General features: G+C 41.1%; 1 long non-coding RNA gene across 1 annotated transcript; it reads left to right on the top strand.

Moving 5' to 3' along the window:
* Positions 1–1,029: 1,029 nt before the first annotated feature.
* On the top strand, positions 1,030–6,099 carry LOC117809377. Its single transcript, XR_004630453.1, has 3 exons — positions 1,030–2,220; positions 2,488–2,619; positions 4,959–6,099. It is a non-coding gene; the product is annotated as an uncharacterized LOC117809377 (long non-coding RNA).
* Positions 6,100–7,797: the final 1,698 nt, after the last annotated feature.

Genomic DNA, 7,797 nt, shown 5'->3' on the forward strand with positions numbered 1-7,797 from the left:
CATAAATAAAATGTATTATTATTTATTATGAGTTGATTAAAGGTTGTGATGAAATCTGCTTGATGCTCATTTTCAGACTTTATATAATCCATCTGATCGCTCTGTCGTAGCTTTAACTCTTCTCTTATCTCTGCTCTGTGTCTTTAAAACCCCTCCGTTCAAACCTCTGTGTGGAACGCTTCATCTCAGCTACTGTCCCTTTAAGGCTCCTCCCACCTCGCATTCCGGAACCCAGCACTCAAAGTCGTGATTCTCCGTTGAATTCAAATTAAACGTTATGAAATACAGACGGACGGTTTGGGACTAGAGGTGGGAATAGATCAGATTTTATCAATTCAAGTCCTTATCAGTTCTATGATTCCTGAGTATTTTATTGAGGGGTAAAAAGTAGTTCCTCACAGTCTCTAAATAATGTCTGCAGAAGACTGAACATGAACATATGCAACTTGAACATACTGAACAATAGGTTGACCTCATTCTGGGCCGTGTGAGTCCGGACGTGGACCCTGGAGTCTGGAGGGAAAGACTTTGAATTAGGAGAGGAAAAACGCTTTTCCTCCAGGGGTCATCGTGGAGGTATTTTACCCGCTCTCGGTGCCTCATTTTCAGCCGTGTGAGTCCGGACGTGGACCCTGGAGCCTGAGGGAAAGTGTCCTGGATCCGGTTTTCGATTCCCACTCCTATTCGGGACTCCTAAATATGAAGTGTTACGTCCCTTATGCTCTTTCTAAGGTCGTTTCACAATCTGTGATGTCATGAATTGAAGCAAATCTCGTGTCCTGAAAAGGCCTTAAGCTCATCCTGGGATTACTTCAACACAAGATTACCTGACATTACATTTTAACATTGTGGCATCACAAGGGGACACGTGGTGGATGGGTGCTATGTAATCCAGAATGGCCGCCGTTAAGCACACTACAACTCCCAGCAGCCACCTCTACCTGGACAGCTGCAGGTGATTAAGAGCCTTGATTGAGGCAGGACAAAGGAGCTGGAAGTCAGACTGGAAGAGGAGACAGAGCACTGGGAACTGAGCAAAGGGAAGTGACTGAAGGGAATCTGTTTTGATAACAGAGACTTTGAGTTGAAGTGGACTATTTTTGATTACTTTTAAAAGGAAGTATTTTCTCCTCTGGGATGTTTTAAGTTAACTTTGAGACCTGTTTTTGAAGATGACCTGAGTTACCTTTGTTTTGTGTGATTGCACCTGTGGTTATAAAACCCCTCCTTCTGTTGAACCTGACCTGAGACTGTTTTGGATTGTTTTTACATTTTCCCCACCTCTTCCCGCCCTACAAACCTCTCACAGCGTATTTGCTTAAATATTGAAAAACAATATGAACACTGTCAAATCAAAATCTCCCAAAAACATGGATTATATTTAAATATTAATATTTTACTAAATATTTAAAGCAGAAAGTGTCTATTTGATCATTTCCTCTTAAAAAGGAAACAACTTGTTGTCATTGTTTTGAGTCCTGGAAAACCTTGAAACACTTTTGAAGATGTTAATTTTTTAAAAATCAGGAGTAGCCCCAAAAATGTCCACCAAACCCGATCATGACGATCATGATGTTATTGCTTTTATTTTAAAGAACACCTTCTCTCTTAGATTCCTCCTGATGTTCACATTTAAAATATGAACCTTCAGTTTTACATGAAGATTAAATCTTCCTTCAGCAGCTTGTTTTTTCCAGCGTCAGAATGATGCTGAATCCTTCTCGTATGATTCCCTGCTTTAACATTTCTTCATACATGCTCTGCTGAACTCTGGTGTCTGCGAACGCACCATTCGTGCTGCCTTCAGGCTGCTGAGATTTCATATCACATCCAGGAGCAGCGAGGCGGACAGTCCTCACGTATAAACTCTTTTTCTCAGGGAAGGAAAAACAGCCAATAATTCTGCAGCATCAGAAACACATTCATACATATGGACGAATCGCCCGCAACGCCTGTTTGAGCTGAATGTTTTTTTCATGGACAGCAGCAGAGAACAGCCGTCTCCCGGTTATTGGCTCTGCTTACGGGACCTCAGGGCGCCATCAAAGATTTAGGTCGGCCGCGGGCAGCTTCCCCCTCGATCCGGGAGCAGTCAGTCACCGCGGAGATGAAGACGCCGCCAGGTCAACCGCCTCGCCGACCGAGAGGACGAGCCGGACGAGCTGGGAAACAGAACCGAGGCGGCCCCACAAGACTGAAGCTCCAGCATCCAAACTTCAGGTCCTAATTTATTCATGGGGTTTATGATGAGGGACAGATACTGTATACACACACACACACACACACACACACACACACACACACACACACACACAGGCCTGTAGTCAAACACACATCTTGGATTCGATCTTGTTTTTTTTACTCGTTTTCTTGTAAAAATTTGAGTTTTGTGAAATTAAAATATATTTTTTGAATCATTATTTTCTGGTGATGAATCTCAGGAACAACAACAGTGAAAATATTGAATCTACATGTCTTTACATACAGCTGGACTACAGACTGAATTAAACATGGAGGTAGTCTTGGTGGCGTCACAGAGTTATGGAACCCTTAGAGACGGATCTGAGGACTCTGATGGACTTATGACGGATCCAGAATCAGGCAGAGAGAGAGGTGGAGGTAAGGACGGTTTGTAGACGTGAAGAAAGACAAAAGGTGTAAAGAAGACAAACTGGTCTTTGTGCCAGGCTGCAAAAATATTAAATTGTGCTTTAATATGGGCTCTGAAAGGGTTCCTGTCTTGTGCAGCCAGCCTCAAGTGGACACTTTAGTAACTGCAGGTTTTGGCACTCCAACACTGGTTTCATTTTTCATCTCCAGAGGTTGCAGTTATTGCTAGTTGCTCATCTGGGACACTAATTTAGGGATGCAAGGAAATGGTGTTCAATGACTTCAAAATGTCCAATCCAAGTTACAAGAGGGGGGAATTAAAGACACAGTAAAAAGTCTACAGGATAAATGCACATAAGTACGGTCAGTCTGATGTGTCCTTTCAAAATAAAAGAGAAATGAAATGTGAAAGAATGGTGATAATTCTGGATATTTTCAATCAGAGATTATGAACAAAGAATATCAGTTTCCACTGACTCAATTTAATGGTGGAACACTATTTTTTTAAATTTCTAATGGCTGATATTTTAAATCTACACATCAGATCAAGCTGTGGTCGGCTGGGTTACATTATGAGGTTGTAGCAACTACAGTAAGTAAGTTTAACCTTTAGTTACTGGAAAAGGATAATTAACTCATGAAGTGAACAAACAGATGATTAAAATGACCAAAAGAAAATAACGAAAATAGTGGTCAACAAAAAGTAAGAGTCCCAGCCCCCCCCCCTCTCTCCACTCCAAACAAAAGAAAACAGGAAGCCTAAATGAACTGAATATCCCCGCCCCTAACACATGACCTTTAATAACCTGATTAACTGAGCCCACAATAAACCAGATCATAAACAAACAACAAGAACGTACAAACAATAAACTACGCTGAACCTCAAAATAAGACCCTATAAACACTCACATCCTTCATGGCTCCTTCAGAGGTTAGTGTGAACTATTATGAGTCCATGGATACTGAGGTTTGTTAATAATCTCTGATTGATAATATCCAGGATTATCACCATTTTTTTTAAATCAAACCGCTAACTTCAGAATCACTTCCTGTATTTGGAACGTTCCTTTTCCAGTAGAATCTACAGTTTGTTAATTGTATCTGATAAAAATGTTCCGTCTCTTTAAACGTGTTTCTGATTTTGTAAATTTGTCTCCAACTTTGTAAAAGCATGTCATCCTTTGTGAATTTGCAATGCACATCCGAACCACCGTACGTGAGGAAAGTGTCAGCTAATTATAAACATGTATAACAAATTAATAAAAACTCTCATGCTGGGTTAAACATCAAGGAATACATGTACGTTTCAGGACCAGATCTGAAGGTGTGCTCGTTCTGTAATCTGGTGGCCACTGCAGAGAAGGTCGTAGGTCGTAGGTCGGTGTCTCACACTCTGGATCTTACAGTGTGTTTAAATGCAAAGCAGACTAAGTACACTTATGATGTAAACTTAAAGGTTAGAAAGTCTTGTGTGGAACTGAATGGGCGCCATTTTGGTTACATGGTGGACGAGGAAGCACATTTTTGATGCTGTGTCCGGATCATGCAAAAAACAGAAAGTCAGTAGATGTATTTTTCTGCAGCTCCTAATCTGATAGTCTGTAATCTAATCTCTCCTGAGCATATCTCAGTTTGTTGCAGTATTCTTTTTCTTCTTCTTCTTCTTCTTCTTCTTCTTCTTCTTCTTCTTCTTCTTCTTCTTCTTCTTCTTCTTCTTCTTCTTCTTCTTCTTCTTCTTCTTCTTCTTGTGTGCGTGCCTCTGTATGTTTCATCTCTCTGACTCCAGCTCTCGTTCTGCACGTGAAGTCTTCCAGTCGTAAAATAACATATTAATGTATATGTGACTCTCCTCGTGCGTTCCTTTGTTATCATCTCCCCCCTCTCTCCCCCTCTCTCCCTCTCTCTCCCCCTCTCTCCCTCTCCCCCTCTCTCTCCCCCTCTCCCCTTCTCTCTCCCCCTCTCTCTCCCCCTCTCCCCTTCTCTCCCCCTCTCGGCCTGGCTGTCGGACTCCCCTCAGCCCTCGCCGTAATCATCCTCTGTCACTGATGACTGAGGCGTCATTTAGCCCAGTGTTTTCCAGGGAGATTCCCCGCGGTTAATTCCATCAGTCACACCGTTAGATTTCCCTGCAGCTCTCCTCGCTTTGGAGGAGCCGAAATATTAAGAAGGCGGCGGCGGCGGCGGCGGCGGCGAATCAGATCCCATCTCTGGAGGGAAACAACTCTGACGCTCTGCTGTGACCGCTAAACCTTAAAAATGAATCCTGGAACATTTTATGAAATGGAAAATCTTCTGCTTTCACATTTGATCTGTATTTAGCTAACAGCCTCTTTCTGGGTCGCTTACAGGATAATGAAGTGCAAACAGCAGAGTCCCTGATTGTGTAAAACCAAACCAATCATCTCTAAAGAGGAGAACGCTGCGCGGACCATCACTTAGGCCTGAATAAATCTGTCACATCTTCCATTCTCTTGGACACACAACTTATTGTTCTCATTTGGCTTCTGGTTCAGCGAGTAAATTCCTCCTGACAACATTTCTTGAGTTACATCTGGCCGCCCAGCTGTTCATCACGCCGGGTCCCGGAGCCAGCCTGGAAACAGAAGAGAGGGTTTTTATGAGCTCCTCGTCCATGTGTCTGTTCATTCAGTGACGAGTCATTCTAACAGCTTAAGGTAATCTGAATGAAGATTTAAAACTGAATTAGTGTCGGCAGTTAAGAGATCATAAAATCAGCACACGAGGTTTTATTTCTATATTGGATTTAATGTGAATTAACATCACACTCAGTGCAGGCGTGTCGCTAACCTTTACACAACACACGCAGGACGCCTGGTGAGGGCTGAGAGAGGGACGTAACACAGGAGGGGGGGGGGATATATATCCAACAATCAGTGATGTTAATCAATGGTGCAAGGTTAGGATCTGAGTCTCTGGGCTTTAAATGACTCTCTTAGACTTTACTGAAGAAAGAATCTGCAGCTGGATTATAAAACATGAAGATGTGGAAGTGTCGTAGGTTTCTTAACTTTGTGTCAGGACGGGATGTTTGAAGCATTTTGTGTTGTTTAACACCTGACACGAATAAAATCCTTTACTCTCATAATTTACATTTACAGGAACGCCAGAATGTTTTGTGTTTACTCGTTTAATTCAAACGAATAAGTCGCTCTATTCACGTGTTTCATTTCCCTCTTGCTCTCCACAGAGCTGTGTCCTCTCCACGTTCATGGCATCATGATGCTTTTAAATATCAAAAACAAAGGAGTGGATTTCAACTAGACTGCTGCCGTCCTCTCTCCAGCAATGATCGATGGACAGAGTGATGTGTCGCTCACTGATGACTCCACTTTAAGAGCTGTCTCTAGTATGTGTACCAGATTCTTCCCCCAAGTTTCAGAGTTGTTGTTCTAACTTGAGGAGTCGTGCACAAACATTTCATTCTGACACACGAAAGCGAAGTGTCAGCACAAGGAAACTAACTGTTGGAAAAAATAAAATGTGACAAAAAAAAAATTAGAAAAAAAAAAAATGACAGAAAAACATTAAAAAAAAAAAATGTGAAAAAAAAAATTGACAAAAAAAAATTTGAAAAAAAAAAATTTGAAAAAAAAAATTTGACAAAAAAAAAATTGACAGAAAAAATTTTGAAAAAAAAAAAGTTGACAACAAGCCTGTTGAAAAAAATAATATTCCTTAAATTTGAAATTGTGCTCCAGCTGGATGCATCCCTCATAAACGTAGACCATCATTAAATATCTGATGAGGATATTTTGAAATCTTAATAAAAACTAAACTAGTTTGCATTCCCAGGAACTCCCTCTGTGTTTCAACAGCTGTGTAAACTCCACAAACACTGACACGTTCAGCTGAAGGTCTCCAGTTTACAGGGTCACTTTTAAAACCGGAACACCGGGAGGAGAGACGCATTCACGGTGGGCTGAGAGAAGACTACTGTTACAAGCTGCTAAATCAAGAGAATCACAGCTTCTTCTTTTGAAAAGTACACACACATACAAAAAAGATAGAACAAATAAAAACTAATGAAAGAAAGAGAAATCAAGAGAATCACAGATGGAAAAAACAATGACTGAAAGATTTTGAACAAAAAAAAATGAAAAAAGAAAATTTGACTAAGACATTTTGAAAAAAAAATTTGACAGAATTTTTTTTTTGAAAAAAATATTGAAAAAAGAAAATTTGAAAAAGAAATTTGAAAAAAAAATTTTTTTTGAAAAAAAAATTTGACAAAAAAAATTTTGAAAAAAAAAAAATTGACAAAAAAAGTATTTGACAGAAAAAAAATTGAAAAAAAATTTTGACAAAAAAGTTGACCCGGAGCCTGTTGAAAAAAAATAATTTTCCTCAAAACATGAAAAAAAGTGAAAATTTTGCGCCTGCGTTCAAAAACATGGAAAAAGCAAAGAATGAATGAATGAACACGTGAGAGGAGAGCGAGTAGCAAAGACGTTTCACAGATGTGTGTGATGTTATTGTGGACGGAGGGAGGAATAAAAACACTGTGGTTAATCTACCAATCAGACACGTTTAGCATTGCAGGCCCCGCCCCCTGAAAGTCCCGGGACCTTTGCTTGTGAAATACATCAACTTGTGATGCACCTGGACACATCATCAGTGATGTAACCTGGGGTCATTGGGACCTTTGAAAAGTACTACCCCGCTAGCAGGGGCTTTTTAGGGGGGAGATTATCTATCCCTGAACTAAAGTTAGACCCTGGGTCCACCGGTCCAAACGCACGTAGTTCAGGGGTAAAGTCCCTCTGGTAGAAAAACGCCTTACCTCTCTCCTCCTCCTCACAGAGAGTCTCCTCTTCATTTTGATTCTCAAACAGTGCACTGTCTGTTTTTTAATTTTTACAAACATAAAGAGCGTCTGATAAATGAATGTCAGAGCCGTGGTGTTTGGTGCAGCGTCCTCAGGTCAGTGGAGCTTCAGTTGTTGCAGTAACAGTTAGTCTGTCAGGATTAGAGCGTTAAAGTGGATTACAGTGGCTGTACTCTGGGATGGTCTCTGTCTCTGTGTTAACACATCACTACATCAGTGCTAACAGTGCAGCTGCTGATCAGCTCTGTTATCTGAGCCGCCGCTATCTGTTCCCGGCTTCCTGACTTTAGCCCCCTTATCTCCCGACTCCCCTCGCCCCCTTTCCCGAGACTCCTCCACTC

Source organism: Notolabrus celidotus, unplaced genomic scaffold (genome assembly GCF_009762535.1).
Source record: "Notolabrus celidotus isolate fNotCel1 unplaced genomic scaffold, fNotCel1.pri scaffold_268_arrow_ctg1, whole genome shotgun sequence".
NCBI lineage: Eukaryota > Metazoa > Chordata > Actinopteri > Labriformes > Labridae > Notolabrus > Notolabrus celidotus.